Below are 22,980 nucleotides of genomic sequence, written 5' to 3' on the forward strand. Positions count from 1 at the left end.
TAGTATCAAAGTTAGACAACTCCATTTTCTTTAGATTTCGACATATTGATTGTTTCTCACAGAATTTTGTGTGCTGAATGCGATTCTTTAACTGTTTAGGTTCAAAAACGGACAGAACAGAGCAAAAATAGCACTTAATTGTGCGCTTTAGAATCAAAATGTAGACAACTTCACTGTGGCTTGGTTTCAAATTAGGACAATTTCTTCAGTAGCCAATGAGAATCCCACATTCGTACCAACTTTTCCCATCACACATCGCGAATCCAACATGGCTGATTGTTTATATAATCGGTTTGTGGATGAATAAGTACTGTTTTACATAAATTTGCTTTGAAACCGAGTTAGAAGAGACTGAGATTCAAAAGTAGACAATTTCACTTTAAATATGGCTTCGTTTAGTTCCTAAAACAGACAACTCTATGACTTAGTTTCAGAGATGGTCATCTCCACTTTTTAAACTTAAATTTCGACCTGAATATTAATTTTAATCACATTTTGAGACTGAAAAAACATTTGTGCGAGATCGTGCTTATTTGCTTGTTTTCCGCACAGAACCAATACGCGGTAAGTGTGAAATACCACATTCATTATTCCCAACGTAACACACATAACAATTTCCCTATTCTTACCGCTTAAGCGTCATATTCATTTTACTGCTTTAGGCTTTTAACATATTATTTTTAAAGAGGTGCAATATAGTAATAATTATAAATTGGAAACTTACCACTGCAATTTCACCTAAATTGCATTGTTAATTATTGTTTTTAAATATTTGCAAAAATTAAGTAAACTCTACAACACCACAAAAGTTACTGCATTTGTAATGCAAGTAACATTAAGGAAGCCGTGAAAAAATCAACAAGATTCCAGACTCATCATAGACTGGGGGGAAAAAAAAGACAGACGTATATCACGGTCTGCTGCAGTATAGTAAACACAGAAAACATTTTAAAGCAACAATGTTGAAGATAGATATTTTTGATTTCCAAAGTTGCCGTCATTGAACAGAAACCAAGATGGAGATTTCATTGCAACTAATTAGAAATTCCTCTTTCAGGTATGTAATAAACGATCTTCGCACAAAATAATGTACGATACACGAGCGGTATGTTTTCTTTCAATTCTCGGAAATTAAAAAAGCTCAACTACGTTTCGCTTTTTCAAACTTTTCCTCGAACATGAAAACTTCAACATACCGCTCTTAAGCGCATATTACTATTCTATGACCCATGAGAATGTTTAAAAAAATGAACGTATAACGGTGACATTGGTTTCCAAGGATCTAGTTTTTTGCCTCGCCTGTAAAAAAAAAAAAACAAAAAAAAACAAAAGTGGAGTTGTGCAACTTTGATACCAAGCTCCTCATTTACAAGGTAGTGTTTTAGTGACTTTCGAAAGAAAAATTTCGATTTCTGGTCGCGAAAGCTGGCTGAACTGCAATTGAAAATTTTGGAACAAAGGTAAAGATGAGATGACTCAAAAAGTTGCGTAGAGTGCTTGGAGAGAGTAATAGCATTTTTATACCGTTCTACATCAATTTTAGAATTATAGTTTGTGTCTTTCATTGTCATATATTTGACAGAAATGTATTTCATTATAAGGAAAGAGAAACGAAATGAAAGTACAATAATTCATCAATGCAGTAATGATTTTCGTAAAAAACCTATGTCTACAAGTTTCTTGAATATGCTGCTTTGTTGTAGCTCTCGCTATATTGAATCCAGTGTTCCCTCGCTCTGGAAGTGGGTCAGATATAATGAAGTGCAGTGCGCAGGACGTAATATTCCAGTGTCCAGTCAATTCGATACAGTCACGGCACACTGCCTTATCACCAAGTGTCAATTGTAGGCAGCCAGATGCGTCTTATACAATAGAACACAAAACACTTCACGTATTGTTCGTTATTGACCTCAGCAGCCTAGTCATTAACGTCCTTATTTCGGAACCCAAGTATCGTGAATTCAGTCTTGGCTGAAGTCGATGTATTTTTAGTAATTATAACTATTGTCGGACCATCGAATCTGTGCCCCCGTAAGATAGGTATGCGAACTGAACCCTAATTCCTTCTCAGCCTCGGTAATTCATTTCTCTCCCTGCATTCATATCTCTTTCTCTTCTATCTCTCTCTCTTTCTCTCTCCCACTACTCACAATTTTGAGCCTTCTTGCGGGACAGTTTATTTGCACTTGCAGTCCAGTGTTGTCAACTCAACATGAATACTGTAGCACGGAGTGGCGAAAGAAATATTATTAAGCAAGTACGTAATAGCATTTTGCGATGAAGAGAAACAAACAAGTCCATATCTGTTTCCTATAAATCAGGCAACAATAAGAGTAGCTGCGATCACAGGTGGGGCTTATTTTTATTTCAATTGATTACGTATTAAAATTACTTACTTAACTAATACTAATAATACAACATTTTATGTAACTTATACATGCAGGTCAGAGCGCCTAACAAAGAAAATCAGGAGAGAGGGAGGCTGTGCAGGAGATGAAACGCTAGAATCACCAGGGAAGAAAAGAATAGACCAAGGGAACCTTTAATTCTTGTAGATGATATGAACCGATGTATTTTAAGAAGAAAGATACAGGAATGTTATATCGTGTAGAATGAAGTTCCGACATTGAAGAAATTACTGAAGGTTGCGAGAGACAATATTTTCCAAACTTGGAGAGAAACACTGCGGAAAGTGATTCGAGACATGGGATTTAGGTTTAAAAAATGTAGAAATACAATATGTATTTTGATTGAAAGAGATGATATTGTAGCATGGAGGACCAGTTATCTATGATACCGTTTGACGGAAGTTTGGCAACACCCCTATTCGGCAAGGTTCGGGGCCTGCAGTTTGACGTGGTGGGAGGAAAGCGGGTGGAATGGAGTGAGTACAGGCGTAAACTATATCAAGAACGACGACAGCGCTGAAGGGGCACAGATCCGATGGTCCGGCAATACTTACCTAATGTCCGGTTTTATCATTCATTCATAATATTCTGCCCAAGGACAGGTCTTTCACTGCAAACCCAGCATTCTCCAGTCTTTCCTATTATCTGCCTTCCTCTTTGTCTCCGCATGTGATTCATATATCTTAATGTTGTCTATTATCTGATATCTTCTTCTGCCCCGAACTCTTCTATTATCTCATATATTGTGATCGAGATTCCCCATCTCTGTGGGCAATGACGATCAGTACATTGTCTTAAGTATTTAATTTGTCCAACTCAAAATTATTTTCAGAACTAAGATGTGAGAATAAATTAAACAATTTACAATATATACGTATATTTTCTGCATTTTCAGAAATTCTTTGATTTATGTCTGTTATAGCCCATAGGTTTCTCCTTAAGTGGTCGCGAGTCCACATCTGTGGAGTAACGGTCAGCGCGTCTGGCCGCGAAACCAAGTGGCCCGGGTTCGAATCCCGGTCGGGGCAAGTTACCTGGTTGAGGTTTTTTCCGGGGTTTTCCCTCAACCCAATACGAGAAAATGCTGGGTAACTTTCGGTGCTGGACCCCGGCATTTCACCGGCATTATCACCTTCATTTCATTCAGACGCTAAATAACCTAGGTGTTGATACAGCGTCGTAAAATAACCCAATAAAAATAAAATTAAGTGGTCGCCATTCCTCTCCCGCTCCCCTAATATAGGTTTCCATTCATTTCCGTATACCCTATGTCCCTTTCAGTCTGCAAGGTTATTTCACTTCCACCTCCTATAATGAGTGTCCAATGAAAAAGCCGCTGACATGATAACCTAATTTAATTCAAAAGATAAGACGGCCTAGTTGAAACATTAGCTACACTATATTTGACGAGTTTATGGACTCCTCTGCACCTTTCCAATGACTTCTAATATCTGTAAAAGAAATCTTATAGTCTAATCCGTTTGCATAAGTTCTTCTGGTTTTCATAAGGCCCCTGAGACAAATAACGCCATGTATATCTTTAACGCCACCCTATTAATTCTTGCTAAATACACCAGATTTCGGTAGTGCACTACTGTAGCCTGCATTCGCTTGCTATGTAGTGATGAAATGAATTACTAGCTGTCCGCTGACATTTACGAGTGACATTATATTCCTTCATTTTCCTGTTGTGTGTTGATAGTGAAAGGCTGTTCTTATGTCAGGATAAGAGACAATATTTTATTTTGCGTGTTGAGCAAATAATAATTGTACTAAACTATATATTTTCATGATCCCTAAACATTCTATCTATAAAATTTGCAAAATATTATAGAAACAGACGTGTAATGTTACCAAGTACTCAGCAGCACTTTAACGCCACGTGGGGATAAAGGTCTATAGATAAATTTTTAAGTTACGTTAGTACGGCATTCATTTGTTTAACGATAGTCCTCAGTTTTTTTAATAGTACTTTCACTGATTTTATATTCATACTGTATGAGGTATTTACATGGTAAGTGTGGAAATGTAAGGAAAAACACTAACCTTTCAACTTACAAATGTCCATAATGTGCACAGGATGATATTGGTTCAGTTGCTAGTCAAACTCTTAATTTTTTCTTTTACTTGTGGAAAATATTCATATTTAACTAAGGTTAATGCTTTTGTGTTATAAGTTTCTATTGTGTCTCGTTGACTCTTTTTTTTTTAAGTAAGGAGTTACCGGAAAAGTAATATGCGTTACAAGAGCGGTATGTTGAAGTTCTCATGTTCGAGGAAAAGTTTGAAAAAGCGAAACGTAGTTGAGCTTTTTTTAATTTTCGAGAATTGAAAGAAAACATACCGCTCGTGTATCGTACATTATTTTGTGCGAAGATCGTTTATTACATACCTGAAAGAGGAATTTCTAATTAGTTGCAATGAAATCTCCATCTTGGTTTCTGTTCAATGACGGCAAATTTGCAAAACAAAAATATCTATCTTCAACATTGTTGCTTTAAAATGTTTTTTGTGTTTACTGTAGTCCAGCAGGCCGTGATATACGTCTGTCTTTTTTTTCCCCCAGTCTATAAATGCGAACTTAATACAAACGGCTTCCTTAATGTTACATGCATCACGAATGCAGTAACTTTAGTGGAGTTGTAGAGTTTACTTAACTTTTGCAAATATTTAAAAACAATAACAGTGCAATTTAGGTGAAATTGCAGTGATAAGTTTCCAATTTATAATTATTACTATATTGAACGTCTCTAAAAATAATATGTTAAAAGCCTAAAGCAGTAAAATCAATATGTCACTTAAGCGATAAGAAGTGGGAAATTGTTATGTGTGTTAGGTTGGGAATACTGAATGTGGAATTTTAGACTTTCCGCGGATTGGTTTTGTGCGGAAGCCAAGCAAATACGCACGATCTCGCACAAAGCATATTTTCCTAATCCATCTGGTGTTTCAGCTTCAGATTAAGAATATTTCATTAGTGATTTTGTACCTTTTATTAACAGAAACTCAAATTTAGTTGCCTAGCACAATTTGTGTTGCTTAGGAAAAATAATTCATTAATAATTATAAGTGTATATGTTACTATAAAATAGGTGGCGTTAATTGGACAAGCTGTTCCTAATAACGCCAGTATACAAAGTTTTCCTATTTCAGTTGCAATTCTTCTCCAGTATATAATATGACCGTTTTCATTGTGCTGTTTTCTAAAGATAAGGTTAAAGTTTCTTTGTCATTTTTTTTGTGTTTGTCGTAACTTATTTTCGGAGCAACAGTGACTTAGGTGTTACGGTGGCGTTATTTGGTACGTGTACCTTAGTTTTGAAGCATCATGTGGTTCTTCTTCTATTATTACCGCGTCACGTTTAAAATTTGACGCGGGCAGAATCCATCAACTGGTCAAACGGACTATAGTGAGGCCAAGAAGAGCTAAGTTTTAAATCATATACAGTAAAAACCTCGATAAGACGCGCCCGCTTATTACGCTATCCCGTGTAATACGCTTTTTTTGTCCGGTTCCTGCACATTTCATATATAACGCCTTTATAAAAATACCCCGTTTGTTGCGCTCAAGTCCCGCATAATACGCTGCTTTTGTGGAATATTTTCTATGTAATTTTCAGCAATGTACTGTAACAGCAATGAAACATCTTGGTAATTGAACTTACTACTGCCATTAACCTGAAAAGTATTGGTATTCGACTCTTTACCTGCGCATTTAAACTTTTTTTTTTTTTTTTTTTTTTTTTTGTGGCCTCCTCATCACCCCTTATAGCCATCCGATCCACCCACTTAACTTCTCACCAAGGTTAAACTTCTCACCAATGCTATTATTAAATTATTATCATTATCATTTTTTTTGTTTTTTTTTATTATTATTATTATTATTATTATTATTATTATTACTATCATTCTTATAATAATAATTATTATTATTATTTTAAGATCAGTGTCAACAATAAACAATACATTTTTTTTTCAAACGGGGGGGGGAACACTGTATTTATATATTATATATTGTTATAAAAAGTATGATGTTCTCCTGTCCATGGACTAAGCACTTTGTTCTTTCTTCTTCATAATTATTTTTGCAGAATTTAACATCAGTTGTAACCCTGATAATGTGGGTTGTTGTGTCGTTGTAACATAATGCAGATATCCCATACTGAGCCAAATAATGTAACTTCGATTACGGTGTGGAGGAATATCTAAGAAGAGTAGCATTCGTTTTACATCATTCAGGTTGTCTATTTTCGTTGCATCTTGAATGGTACTGTATATCCATGTCCACAAATTGGTACACAGATAGTCAGTCTGTGATGTAAGGTGTCTATGTTTCCACACCTTGTACATAGAGGAGAATGATTAATATTATGAATAAATTTTTTGGCTTCAGTTGGTATAATGTCATTTATGCATTTGTATGCACTGCTTTTCCATTCTGTTGGTATCGCTGATATTTTAAAAGTTTTCCAAATTCTATGCCAATTGAAATTAGGAAATTTCATCATTATTGAAACAGGATTATTTTGTAGTGTCGATAAATGTAAGTAAATATCCTTGGTTGTGATGTGTTTTGCATTCTGTATCACGGAAGTTGGAAGGTTTTCAATTCGTCTGAATATAAAATGTTGTGATAAACTATCGGGTATTGTGACTGATGTCCGGAATATGCTTTTTATGAGCAGGGCCTGGCATTTATTTTGAACACAGTATAGACCCAGTCCCCCTTCTTCTATTGGTTTCCATAATTGTGTTTTAGCTATTTTATACAAATGCCCGGACCACAAATAGTAGTTAATACTCAGTTCAATACAACCTTCATACTATACAATACCCGACCCTCTTGTTACACTCTCTTATTCGACTCCTTACCTGAACGCTTAAAGCCTACTTACAGTTACAATACCCCACCCTCTTGCTAACCCTCTCTCTCAAACAGCATTCCTCACTCGGCCATAATAAAATTCTGGAAATTTTTGCTGGGCAGTTTGTTGCCCTTTAGTGTATTGAAGTGTCTGTGATGGCGAAGTGTATCCACATCGGTTAAAAACGCAGTAATCGTAGATTATGAAACGACGGTTAAACAGTAACAGTGGTTGAAATGTAATTTGTGTGCACCATTCATAATCACAGATTACTTAAACATGGCTAGCTGACACCTCATTTAACCAGAGTAAAGTCTTTGCTGGTGTACCGTTTCTACAAAATGACTAAAGGAAAGCATCCATACCGCTGTAAAGATAATAGTCAACATCTAAAAATGACTGCGCTCACTCCGTTCTACATCGAAATGAACGTGTCCTACATTTTCGCTTTGCATTTGTTTGCCTTTGGGCGCTGTTATATTTGCGAGTTGCATTTCTTTGCTCTTAGGTTAAAATCGTACAAAATAGAAAATTGAATGAAAAAATGATTATATCCCAATGTGTGGTTGAAGTGTCGCTAGACTTAATTACTAGAATTTAAATATATTATATAAAAAGATGGAATATCTATAAAGGAAAAAGATGCAGAAGATTAATAGGAATGTGTATACGATCAAGCACGTCATTTACACGAGGGAACTGTTCATTATCCTAAGATCCATAAATAACCTCTCTTTGTTCAGTCAGTGACATAGAGAAAGAGATATTCGAGTATTCCCTCTTAAAATACAGAAAATATCAGTTACATAGAATCGTAATACAAGCAGCCGAACCATAGGAGAAATATGACTTTTTGTGTTATTTCAAGTGATCCATTTGTAGATTTTGATAAACGAAATCCCTCCTGAAATTTTCTGTCACCTAATTCCTCATAAGAATTCTCTCTTTCCACTATAGAAACTTCACGCTCACGCTCTATCCAAGTAATTCAAGTACTGTATAATAATAATAATAATAATAATAATAATAATAATAATAATAATAATAATAATAATAATAATAATAATAATAATCGTCTTCGAAATAAACATCTGTGGCTCTGGCCGCCATTTTGCTGTACTTGCTCTACTAATCACTGGTTATCTCTTTTAACCGCTGGAATATGGCCGGTTACAGATTACTGTGGTTAACCTCCTATTTAAGTCGTAACCGAGGTCGATCCACTGTAAAAATGCTTAACCAGAGGTTAGGTGACAATTTTAACCGGTGGTTACACTAACTGACGTTGATGCACGTGGGCATGAGTGTGATTAGAATGAGTGTTAAACGAAAAGCCCTTTCTGTGTCGGAAAAATTGGAAATCTTACGAAAGTATGATGAGAACAGTACTCTTACTCAGAAACAACTCTCTGATGCATTAGGAATCCCATCATCGACATTAAGAACGATAATAAAAAATCGCGACTCAATCACTACAGCTGCGACGTCGGGAGGATGTAATCGCAGGAAACTGAAGTGTGGTAAACATGAGGACTTGGAGAACACGCACACGGCAAACAACTATAAATAGCTTTTTTTTTTCGAAAGAATTAAATACAGTACATATTGTAAATGTCTTTAATGTAGAGTACAGTAATTACATAATGGAGTAATACTGTATTACCTTTCATGAATCATATATTTAAATAAAGAAAAATACTAATAGATACTGTATATATGTCAAAAATAGTACATCCGCCTAATACGCTGTCCCGGTTAATATGCGTTTTACACCCGGTCCCTTCAACAGCGTCTTATCGGGGTTTTACTGTAGTAACAAATAGTAAGAAACATGGGGGTAGTAGAAGCTGGATAGACATCATGTTCAGAGTATAGAATACTTGTGGAATAAACATTTATATTATGCTGGAAGACTTCGTGAAGTCCAAGTAACAGCATATAAACATGTACATGTCTCCCCCAATGATACAAGATGTACCCCCTATAATCCGTGGTTATTCCACTGAACTAACCCAACGCATGCGATCTGTGATGTAGTATTTTAGAATTCCGCATAACAACTAGAGCGGAAAATATCCTGCTAGCGTCATCACTTTCGTAAATGTAGTTGCAAATATTTTATAGCTTTTTCCCCTATTTTATTGAGCTACTTTCAGCTATTTAAAAACCGAAAAGCATTATATTATGTGGAAAATACTACTAGGATTCACAAAACAGCTATGGAGCTCGAATTGCTCCAATTATACACTAACAACCAGAAAGTCTTCCACTACAATTTAACACAGAATTAAGTACCTAATTTCTTCGTCTGACAAAGCTAGGAAGTATAAAAATGCGACCAGTACTACTCAGCATTTGTGCAGTCATCCGATTTTAAGAAATTCGCTATATGTTCAGGTTGTTCAGTTCAGTGAAATAGTTTAGTCTGAGAAAAAAGCATGAAATACAAATATTGTAATGAGTTTTGAACTAAACAAACACTAACTGAGGAAAACGTATTATATATCTTTCACGTGTTAAATTTTATGTTACCTTGTTAACATGTTTCGGCCTGGTATTGGCCATCGTCAGAACTGGTCGTTGCTGGTCTTGGCGCCTTTTGTTTTGTTTCCTGTGAGGGTGTGTTTGTGTAGTGTAATGTGGAGTCAAAGAGAGTGTGTGTTCTGAAATTGAGTTGTGTGTTGAGAATTTCATTTGGATATGTTTTTGTGTGTTTGTATGTTTCATATTCTTCTGCTAGATGGTGCTTGAATCTTAATAATTTATGGTAAATCATTACATTTCTTCTGTTAGGTGGTACTTGAAGCTTCATAATTTATTGTAAATCGTTACATTTCTTCTGCTAGGTGGTGCTTGAATCTTCATAATATATGTAAATCATTACATTTCTTCTGTTAGGTGGTACTTAAATCGTCATAATTTATGATAAGTCGTTACATTTCTTCTGCTAGGTGGTGCTTGAATCTTAATAATTTATGGTAAATCATTACATTTCTTCTGCTAGCTGGTACTTAAATCGTCATAATTTATGGTAAATCGTTACATTTCTTCTGCTAGGTGGTGCTTGAATCTTCATAATATATGTAAATCATTACATTTCTTCTGTTAGGTGGTACTTAAATCGTCATAATTTATGGTAAGTCGTTACATTTCTTCTGCTAGGTGGTGCTTGAATCTTAATAATTTATGGTAAATCATTACATTTCTTCTGCTAGCTGGTACTTAAATCGTCATAATTTATGGTAAGTCGTTACATTTCTTCTGCTAGGTGGTGCTTGAATCTTAATAATTTATGGTAAATCATTACATTTCTTCTGCTAGCTGGTACTTAAATCGTCATAATTTATGGTAAGTCGTTACATTTCTTCTGCTAGGTGGTGCTTGAATCTTAATAATTTATGGTAAATCATTACATTTCTTCTGCTAGCTGGTACTTAAATCGTCATAATTTATGGTAAATCGTTACATTTCTTCTGCTAGGTGGTGCTTGAATCTTCATAATATATGTAAATCATTACATTTCTTCTGTTAGGTGGTACTTGAATCTTCATAATTTATGGTAAGTCGTTACATTTCTTCTGCTAGGTGGTGCTTGAATCTTAATAATTTATGGTAAATCATTACATTTCTTCTGCTAGCTGGTACTTAAATCGCCATAATTTATGGTAAATCGTTACATTTCTTCTGCTAGGTGGTACTTGAATCTTCATAATATATGGTAAATCATTACATTCTTCTGTTAGGTGGTACTTGAATCTTCATAATTTATGGTAAGTCGTTACATTTCTTCTGCTAGGTGGTGCTTGAATCTTCGTAAATTATGGTAAATCATTACATTTCTTCTGCTAGGTGGTACTTAAATCGTCATAATTTATGGTAAATCGTTACATTTCTTCTGCTAGGTGGTGCTTGAATCTTCATACTTTATAAAAAATCATTACATTTCTACTGTTAGGTGATACTTAAATCTTCATAATTTATGGTAAGTCGTTACATTTCTTCTGCTAGGTGGTGCTTGAATCTTCGTAAATTATGGTAAATCATTACATTTCTTCTGCTAGGTGGTACTTCAATCGTCATAATTTATGGTAAATCGTTACATTTCTTCTGCAAGGTGGTGCTTGAATCTTCATAATATATGGTAAATCAATACATTCTTCTGTTAGGTGGTACTTGAATCTTCATCATTTATGGTAAGTCGTTACATTTCTTCTGCTAGGTGGTACTTAAATCGTCATAACTTATGGTAAATCGTTACATTTCTTCTGCTAGGTGGTGCTTGAATCTTCATACTTTACAAAAAAGCATTACATTTCTTCTGTTAGGTGGTACTTGAATCTTCATAATTTATGGTAAGTCGTTACATTTCTTCTGGTAGGTGGTGCTTGAATCTTCGTAAATTATGGTAAATCATTACATTTCTTCTGCTAGGTGGTACTTAAATCGTCATAATTTATGGTAAATCGTTACATTTCTTCTGCTAGGTGGTGCTTGAATCTTCATACTTTACAAAAAATCATTACATTTCTTCTGTTAAGTGGTACTTGAATCTTCATAATTTATGGTAACTCGTTACATTTCTTCTGCTAGGTGGTGCTTGAATCTTCGTAAATTATGGTAAATCATTACATTTCTTCTGCTAGGTGGTACTTGAATCTTCATAATTTATGATAAATCGTTACATTCCTTCTGCTAGATGGTGCTTGAATCTTCATACTTTACAAAAAATTATTACATTTCTTCTGCAAGGTGGTACTATAATCTTCAATACTTTGAATTAGTGGTACTCGAAGGAAGGGGTTTTGAGAACTTGTGAAATAATAAATAACTGTTGTTGTAGATATTGCTTGTGGTGATGTAATCTTTAGGCCATAGGATATATAGTGTGGTGATATCAGAAAGCAGTGGAAATGGTTTGAAGTTATTCTGCAGTGTTGTCGACAGACGTAACATTTCTAAAACGGAAACTAACTTGGGTAATATTGAGAACAAACTAATGCACTTACTGGATTCTGAATAAATAATTATAATAATTCATTGATGTGATTTCAGGCACGATGGTTGGTTAGTAAGTAGCCAACACCGTTAATTGAAATACGAAGTTATTCTATTGAACAAGCAGTGACCATGTTGTTTCATTTAAAGCATCATTTCTGTAAACCTCGAATTTGTGAGAATTTGTTTCATCATCAAACCTGTTTGACTACACCGACATGAAATTTATGATCAGTTGTCGTCATCCATATCGATCTGGACACGATAATGACGCACTCCATTGCAAAATACGTCACTGCGGTCTCATCCATTATGCAATTATTACAAGCAGAGGAACAGTGCAAGGTGGACCATTTTCTTCATTTTCCTAAGTTTCGCCTTCCTGCTTTATCGCGTGGGTCATCATTTTGTCGCCTGTATTATTTGCATGCCTATTACTAAATTTCTTATTTCCATATACATAGTCTATATTCTAAAATATACTACTCATAGGTTACATATTTCAACACACATACATTTAAAATATCACTGTAACATTCAGAGGAGTTAATATGATTAAAAAAAAACAGAATTTGTCGTCGCTGCCAGAAATTGAAGTCAGGAGACGAAGGTGGACACTTTAAAAAAATGAGACAATAAATAAATTGGTTTGTTACTATGTCTTATTTTCTACTTGCATTTTATTTAAAGAGTCTCCATGATATTTCAGGCATTGTAACTCCTATGGATGATTGTATTGGCCCACTTATATATAAGTCTGACTCGCAATCGGGATTCGGTACTTGATTTTGTTTCCATATCATTTTACGTGACATTTTCCTTTTTTTGGCTACTTACATTTAATTAAAAAGCGAAGTTCTCATACGAGTTAGGCCGTTGTAGTTTCTTTTACAAGTGTACGTGTACAGCTTAAGCTTGTGTGGAACGTGCTGGTCAACAAATTATCGAAAGCCATTGATTTAAATTCTTAACATATTCAGTCAAGTCCACACCTGTGGAGTAACGGCTAGCGCGTCTGGCCGCGAAACCAGGTGGCCCGGGTTCGATTCCCGGTCGGCGCAAGTTACCTGGTTGAGTTTTTTTCCGGGGTTTTCTCTGAACCCAATATGATCAAATGCTGGGTAACTTTCGGTGCTGGACCCCGGACTCATGTCACCAGCATTATCACCTTCATCTCATTCAGACGCTAAATAACCTAAGATGTTGATAAAGCGTCGTAAAATAACCTACTACATACATAATCAGTCAATTCAAGAGAGCAGTGTACTATGATAATAAATTATTCAAAGAATTTTAGTTTTGTCCCTGAAATGTGTAGAAATTTGGTTGGAACAAATGTAGTATTTTAAAATTCCTTTGCAGAACGAAAAGTTACATTTGTTCGGATAATATTTCTGCACATATAGAGCACAAAACTAAATTATTTCAGTCATTCGTTATCGTAATACACTGCTCTCTTAAATTGACTTAGCATATCGGGAATTAAACCAAAACACACACTGAAATGTTTAATATAAAAGAATCTTTATCTCAATAAAGAAACAAAAACGAGCAAAATTATATTAATTTTTTTTAATATCTCACAGAATGACTAATCTCTTGAAATTAATGACATTACTTACGGCTCACCCTGTATAGCAAGGTGACATTTCAAAAGTTACTTCTATTATTAGTGGATGACCTGAATCTAACAATATAACACTTAAGTCCATTGGTCGTTCTGTCTACAAGATTTATGTTGGAACTTGTCCCGCCTCCGTTTTGGTAAACGACCTACGAACTTTCTGCCTAGTAGTCGTGGTCTGTACAGAAGTCTGCTGTGTATTGGTGTTGTGTATGGCATCCAGTTTCTTTGTTTTAATTCTAATTACATTGTTATCCTGTTTTGGTTCTTATTCATTTCTTTATTAGTTCTTTTTACCAAATAAATGTATTCTACAAGAGACCTAAATAATTTTACTTCCGATTTTTCTATGCATTTACCGTATTTTCTCGAATATATCGCGCACTTTTTTTTTTCGAAATATACAAGTAAAAAATAGGAGTGCGCGGCTTATTCGAAATGAAGTTGGTAACATTTCGCTATTTTCTTCCGCACAACTCCTAACGTGGTAGTGCATGTCATTATCTTCCCGTGCCGGTATTTCAATTGTTAACATTGTTAAATGGCGTTTGGATTAGCAGTACATGTGTCAGAATCAAGTTCAAATGTGATAAGTGTATAGTTTGCGTGTCTTGTATTTTAAATTCTGAAAATGAGTGCCACTAAAGCTATGAGATTGCGACCCTTTATTTCCGACGAAAAATTTAAAATTATCAAAGATACGGAGCAACATGGAAACCTACATAGTAACATACAAAATTAATTGATTCAATGTTGTGCTCAAGGGCAGGTTTTCACTGCAAACCTACCTTTCTCGAATCTTTCCTATTTTCTGTCTTCCTCTTTGTCTCCTCATATGTTCCATATACGAGAATCTTAATGTTTATTATTAATTTATTTAATCTGACAGGATTAAGGCCATAAGGCCTTCTCTTCCATCCTAACAGATAGGACATATAAATACAAACGCTGATGAAAATAATACAAATTAAATTAAAGCCCTATAGATGGTCAACAGGATCAAAAGAACACTACAGAGCTTTCATCGAGCTAACACAAGAAAAAAAAAAAAGAAAGAAAAACAGAGATAGCAATGATGATAGTGATAACTAATGTTGTCCATCATCTGATTTCTTCTTCTGTCCCGAAATCTTCTCCCGTTCGCCATTCCTTCCAGTGTATCCTTTAGTAAGCAGTTTCTTCTCAGTCAGTGACCCATGCAATTCCTTTTCCTCTTCCTGATCAGTTTCAGCATCATTCTTTCTTCATACACTCTTTCCAACAAAGCTTCATTTCTTATTCTGTCTGTCCACTTCACACGCTCCAATCTTCTCCATATCCACATTTCAAATGCTTCTATTCGCTTCTCTTCACTTCGTCGTTATGCCCATGTTTCTACTCCCATACAGTGCCACACTCGATACAAAGCACTTCACTAGTCTCTTCCTTAGTTATTTTTCCAGAGGTCCGCAGAAAATGCTCTTTTTTCTGTTAATAGTTCCTTAGCCATTGCTATTCTCCTTTTGGATACCTGGCAGCAGCTCATGTTACTGCTTATAGTACACCCAAAGTATTTGAAGCTATCCACTTGCTCTACTGTCTCATTTTGAATTCGCAAGTTTATCTTCAAATGTAGTTAATTTACTGATATGTGTTATTAATATTGCTGGATATTGTGTAAACAGCCGATTTAGCAAGTCAACTGAAATGCGCGCAGTGTTCGCACATAGGATGGATTTCAAATTCATCAAGTTCCAAGATAAAATGTATTTATTTATTGTTAACTGAAGTCTGTTTTTGTTTAATTGTTTTTAATATTTGTCATGAATATATATTTTGTTGATTATTTTCCTGTCAAAAATGAGGTGCGCATCATATTCGAGGGCGAGCGTTATTCGAGAAAATACAGTAATTTGTGTAGTCTGTTCCAAAGTTCCTGATCAAGTAGTAATTGTGTAATACTTCAGAATAGTTTATTTCCTTACTTTTTTATTGCAGTGTGTTTTATAATGCCTGTATTTTTTTAATTACCGGTAGGTATATCATTTTCAACTCATATCGATTTATGTCGTAGGCTGGATTACTTAGTGACCGAGACATAAATATTATATTTAAACAGTACACATCCTGAAATTAATTGTATGTACTACGGGCATAAATTCACGTCACCTTAATAGTACGCCGATTTTGTTTTCTTACCAGTAATGGGCTACGACTCTGTCGATAAATTTGAGTATTCAACTGACTTCATATTGATGAATGACGAACAGTTAAGTACACGCCATTAGTAAGGGAAAAAAAGTTTTTATGTCTGTGCAGTTCATGACAACTTTTACAAATGATGACCTTTGCGATGTTTGAAGTCCTACATCGAACGCATGAATGTAAACAAATAGGAATTCTTTATATATTGCGATTTATTTTGTATGTAGGCCTAATGTGACAAGCGTGAAGGTTGCCTCTGCGTAAAAGCACTGGAAAATCAGATGTTTCTTTTTAGATTCGATAACTATGTCATTAGTTCTTGCTAATGATAATAGAAATATCTAATATTTCTTTCTGACAACTCAAGCACTTCCTTGCGGGGTGCGTGATAGGAGACTGGTCTACGCTACACCCGCTCTCCGGCCTAAATTTGAACGTGGGACTCGTGAATCGAGTAATCCAGGTTTGCTGCATTTACGAACTATATATTGTTCAGGAACTAATATCGATTTCCTCTAAGAAATCTAGGACGCCCAAATACCTAATCCGTATATCTTCCGATATGTCATAGTATGAATTGTTATTCTTAGGTACTGATATTAATGTCTGTGTGGTTGTATTATATTTATATATACAGGGTGATCGTTTTGGGTATGTGTTGAAAAGCTTGAGTAATTTTTACTCTCAGATCATCAGTGTTCCTGGGTTTCTGTGAATAGACAATGTCTTTAACAAAACCCCACGCGAAGAAGTCAAGAGGGGTTAGATCTGGGAGTTTCGGGGCCAAGCCAAGAGATAGCTGCTTCTCGTAATGGGTTTCGCCTGCGACCTCCTGCATGTTTTTTAACACAAGAACCTATTTCTACAAATTTTCGATACCACAACATTATGGAATCGTATTTAGGTACATTACACACGTTGAAATTCCCTTCGAACCCTTTTAACACTCTCAAATTTAGCATACCAAAGAACACATTGTGGGCGTTGTTGATTTGTAGTAGTCATTTTAATCATCTATGGTTTTCATTTGTCCTTTCAGATTATGCATTGTTGATTGTCATATAGGAAACTCTCACCTTTTATACTAGTGGCTTGTGCAGCAAATGCTGCAAACTAAGTTCATTAGATTTTCAAATAAACATTTTTCAGATTTATTTTCAATGAAGAATACAAGACATTCTGAAAGTTATTAGCTTCCATAATAATGAAAGATACTCTCTCTCGAGCCAGTACTGAAGAGAACCACGCATATAAATATCTACACCACACCACCATTAAATATATGAAAAAGACCCAATCCCACTTGATTAAGAACTATAAAAATATTTTATTTTTAATAATATTATTATCTTACCTAAGTTTTATAGTTTTCAGTAACATATACTATATATACCATATAGCCGCCACTCAGTAAGATATAGAAATCAAAATGTAATTTAAGTTATTCTCTGCAAAGTGAAGAACCCTGGCCTCACACCACTTCTGCACAGATGACAATGATTGACAGGCCAGTTAGGGGAAGTAGACTTGCTAAAACTTTCAGCTGTTGCCATGTTTGCTCTTGGCTGGACTCTTTAAATGTATTTTCTTTTGCAACTGGTTGGATTCTTTCAAAAATGGAAAATTCACAACACAGCATTCTCGGCTGTCTCCTGGCGGTATCTTTGTCCACAGTTTCACTAATTGGGGGAGCGTGTCAGTCAGATTTATGGCTTCCTGAACCCAATCCTGCAACGAAGGTTCTTTACTTGTGAAACCAAGAGTATAACCCCAAAACGTTTCTATTTCATATCATCAATATAGCATTAATATGTATAATTAATGAAAAATAGTTACATTAACTACAATAATATTTCATTTCTAATGGCAATAATGTCTTCAAACCACCTCAAGTTTTGTAGTTTTTAATATCTAATACACAGCTGTACCCAGAAAATTACACACCACAGAATCGAACCTGTAAATTATTTTTAATAAGTTAAGTTTTTAATAACCAATTTAATTTGAGCTCTAAATATGTCAGCATTCTTGCAGATCATGCATGGCCTTCGTGTAATATTGTTTACTGTAGTGTGTGTTTTGTTTTATTCTGAAATGCAACACGGCCGACTTGATGCTCGTTTCGCTTCTCCTTTAGAAAAAAGCGATGGTAACATCAAGTCGGCCGTGAATGCAATTAGCTAGTTCTCGAAATTGACGGCAGATGGACTTTGGAAAATAGGAAAATTATGTTGAAAAATTGACATTTCACTGAAAACTACTATTTTTCTGAAAAACGTCGAGTTCCAAGCTTCAAAATGAGGGGTCATTTATTAAAATCCGTTCAGCCGTTTTCCCGTAATTTCCATTATCTCTTCAAATTATAGATTATCCATACCTAAACGGATCAGACTCTAGTTCTAAGTCAATGAATTCGTTTATAGGCTACAGTTCATGGGAGTATTAATCCCAAGCCATAGCGTATGTAATGCTTGAGGTCCAACTTGAAAGTGCGTGAAAGCCACTCTCTTGGGTTCGCCAAGAAATTGGATGCTTGCGTGTTATGGCGTCGACATCACGTCATTGGATTCAAACCGAGCATTCATTTATTGTTGGATCGATAAAAAATCCAAATATTTATAATTAGCGACAAGCTTATTCTGAAAATCCAAATATTTTCGAGTTAATTAAACAGAAACAAAATTTGTAATTCCTGGTTTTATGCAAACCAGATTATAATCCAATTTATAAATGTGCTAGGATTAACAAAACCGTGTTGCATTTATATTGAAACGTCGTTCCCCGGAACCGACGTTAGGACGTCGAATACATTTGAGGCTACCCTTTCCGTCTATTTCGTATCTGTACTATATCTCCGTCATTCAAGTTCTCTTTCAGTTCTATGTATGTCTTGTTTTTGGATCTTCTTTTCAAATTGTAAAGGAGTGTATGATAAGGTAGGTTCTCTCAACTTCTCTCTCTCAGCTTTTAGTAAAAAGTCTCTTCTTTTCCTTCTCTTTATCTCTTTGGCTCTCTGTCACCATTTCTCGTCTTGTCTCCAATGAAATTCAAGCTTCTATCCTCTAACCTACTTCAGTTTATTTTCTCTCTGTATTTTTCTTTGGAATATATACTATTTTTTACGTTCCTCTCATTCGGTATTTTACATCCTTCTAGGAATTCAAAACAGTCCTCGTTTCGACATAAGCTTACAATGTTTGCAACTGTATTTCCAAAAACTATCACCTTTCCGATATATATTCCGAAGTGAAAACGCGATCATGTGCATGATACGAGAAGATCCGTTTAAATTCCCAAGGCTTTGGATGTAGAGTGCACCACGTTACTCGTGTCGTGCATAGCTGGTAACATGAACGTGTTGCCTGAACGAAGTGCCAGAAGTAAGCATTTACTTTGTACACAACCAACGTGTCTTAGTTTGAAGTTTGTTACTTAGTTGTGTGTTATAAATAGAGCTGGAAAGTTGATGACCTAACATTCACAGAAAAATAACCTTAAATTTCTGAAAATATGAAATTCAAATTAAAAAAAGACAAAGATTTTACTACTACTACTACTACTACTACTACTACTACTACTACTACTACTACTACTACTACTACTACTACTACTACTACTTACTTACAACTTACTTACAAATGGCTTTTAAGGAACCGAACGTTCATTGCCGCCCTCACATGAGCCCGCCAGCGGTCCCAATCCTGTGCAAGATTAATCCAGTCTCTATCATCATACCCCACCTCCCTCAAATCCATTGTAATATTATCCTCCCATCTACGTCTCGGCCTTCCTAAAGGTCTTTTTCCCTCCGGTCTCCCAACTAATTATGCATTTCTGGATTCGCCCATACGTGCTACATGCCCTGCCCATCTCAAACGTCCGGATTTAATGTTCCTAATTATGTCAGGTGAAGAATACAATGCGTGCAGTTCTGTGTTGTGTAACTTTCTCCATTCTCCAGTAACTTCATCCCGCTTAGCCCCAAATATTTTCCTCAGCACCTTATTCTCAAACACCCTTAACCTATGTTCCTCTCTCAGAGTGAGAGTCCAAGTTTCACAACCATACAGAAGAACCGGTAATATAACTGTTTTATAAATTCTTACTTTCAGATTTTTGGACAGATTTTGCCGAGTGTCATTTATATTTGTTACTGTTGCTCCAAGATATTTGAATTTTTCCGCCTCTTCGAAGGATAAATCTCCAATTTTTATATTTCCATTTCGTACAATATTCTGGTCACGAGACATAATCATATACCGGTACTTTGTCTTTTCGGCATTTACTTCCAAACCGATCGCTCTACTTGCTTCAAGTAAAATTTCCGTGACTACTACTACTACTACTACTACTACTACTACTACTACTACTACTACTACTACTACTACTACTACTACTACTACTACTACTACTACTACTACTACTACTACTACTACTACTACTACTACTACTACTACTACTACTACTACTACTACTACTACTACTACTACTACTACTACTACTACTACTACTAATAATAATAATAATAATAATAATAATAATCGTTTCATTATTATTATTATTATTATTATTATTATTATTATTATTATTATTATTATTATTATTGGATGTATCCAAAAATCACGCCTCTGCACATTTAAATATTAGGAGGAACTGAAATTCTCAAAATCTCTTATTCAGCATTGAAGTAAAGAGCCATCGCCATTCGCAGGGGTCTCGAGTTCGAAGGATCGCCGGTTGCTTTTCTTTCGGCATTTTTACGTCTTCACTTGTGAGATACAATATGCTGACTGAGGGCACTGCAGCTGATGTATTTGTACTGTTGCTTTGTATTGGGGGAAGCACGTAACACACTTGATCAAGAGTCAAGGCTGATGCAACCATAAGAAAATTTCTGCATGACGCAATCGAACATACACTCACCCTAGTACACGACATAACTCTTCACAGATACATATCATGCATAACGTAGCCCGCCGAAGTGATGTGCAATTTGAAAATGGGTCACATTCCTGCCATCTATCAGCAGTATGCAGAACCCGAATCACACAAAGTGACACACACACATTTACACACTTTTAAAATAATATGAACACAATGCAAGCACTAACTGTTTAAGATTATCACATAATGAAATTATATTATTTATTCGCTCGTTTTCATACTCTCTCTCGCTATCATAATATTAATACTCGATCACAACGCGATAACACGCTAGAAATTCCACTTCACACATCATCTCTGTATTCCTCATCTTTCACTGTTGCTACCTCTCGTCACTGGAACTCACTGCCGCCTGAAGTCAAGGGCTGCAGAACATTGAAATCTTTCAAATCCAAGTTAGAAAATTATCTTATGACGAGTTGCCAAACTAACTTACTATTATGACAAGTGTTGTATTGCATGTTTCCACGTATTCACATTTTTTTATGTTCTAGTGATATTTAACTTATTTTATATTTTTGTTTTCATATTTTCCGATAATGATAGGCCTATATCTCTAATGTGATAAGTTGAGCTATATATAAACATAATTTTCCTTACTGTGTATAGGCCTACTTAAAAATATTGTATTCATTGTATGCTTTGTACTGCACTATTTTATTACTACTATTAGTATTATTACTATTAGGCCTGTTATTATTTTATTATTATTATTATCATTATTCTTCTTCTTCTTATTATTATTATTATTATTATTATCAATAATTGTCTTATTTTTTATACTTTGTAGGCCTCATTTATTTTTGACCTGCTGTTCACATTTTATTATGCTTTTTTCTTTCCTTCTCTATGTTATATATTATGTCTGATTTCTTCTTACTTGTTGTTTACATTTTATTATTATTATCTTATTCAGTTTTGTGTGTACTTTGTAAATTTGTAGTGTTTCTGTAACGCAGTTTTTACTCCTAGTTGAGTGTTAGAGAAGGCCGTATGGCCTTAACTTTGCCAGGTTAAATAAATCATTATTATTATTATTATTATTATTATTATTATTATTATTATTATTATTATATTACTCAGTGGTATATCCACAAGTCAACTTCTGATCCATATTTCTTGTTTCGTTTTATTATTTCGCTGATCATCTCTGAAGTAATTAAGACTTTTAATGGAGAATGAACTATTTATACATGTACTGATACATTATTTACTGTTCCTAGTTTCACACAAGGAATTGCTGTAACAAAACTTCAGTTGTGCAAAATAACAGGAAAAGGTAACAGCAAAATATTGCATAAGTTATGTGCTCTCTTGAGCCTCACCACAATCAAATATATCAAGAGCCGGAAGTTCCACAAATGATAGTCTGTGATGGTGCGTTATATCATCTGACTTCCTGCCGAAGACGATATTTCAAGCAAAACTGTGTGTTTCCTGTTGCATTGGATGTAGATCTCGTGTGCTTTACAGTGGCGATGTTAAGCCGGGTCAGTTTGCTTTTATGTGAAGCAGTAATATACCAATGATATTGCCCTTCTTTTATTATCCTTAGGCTATTTCTTTTTCTTTCCCCCTGGTTTTTGGCACGTTATGTTACTCTCCTTTGTCCGCTTAGTAATCCTGCTTGTTCTTCTTTATTTTGATACAGTTTTATTCTTCCTACTAAACTCAAACAAATTCTAGTACAGACCCTTGTAATGCCTCACTTTGACTATTGTGATGTTTCATATAGCGACCTAAGTGCAGAATTTTCTCAAAAACTTCAACGTGTACATAATGTCTGCGTCCGATTTATTTTCAATATCCGCCGACATGATCATATATCGGAATATTTTCTACGACTCTCCTGGCTCCGCTTGCAAGATAGACGTTTAGTACATTCTCTTTGCCTGCTATATCGAATTATACATGATTCCACACCCAACTACCTTGCCTCTCGGTTTACTCTCCTAGCTTC

The sequence above is a fragment of the Periplaneta americana genome, chromosome 14 (genome assembly GCF_040183065.1).
Source record: "Periplaneta americana isolate PAMFEO1 chromosome 14, P.americana_PAMFEO1_priV1, whole genome shotgun sequence".
Lineage (NCBI taxonomy): Eukaryota > Metazoa > Arthropoda > Insecta > Blattodea > Blattidae > Periplaneta > Periplaneta americana.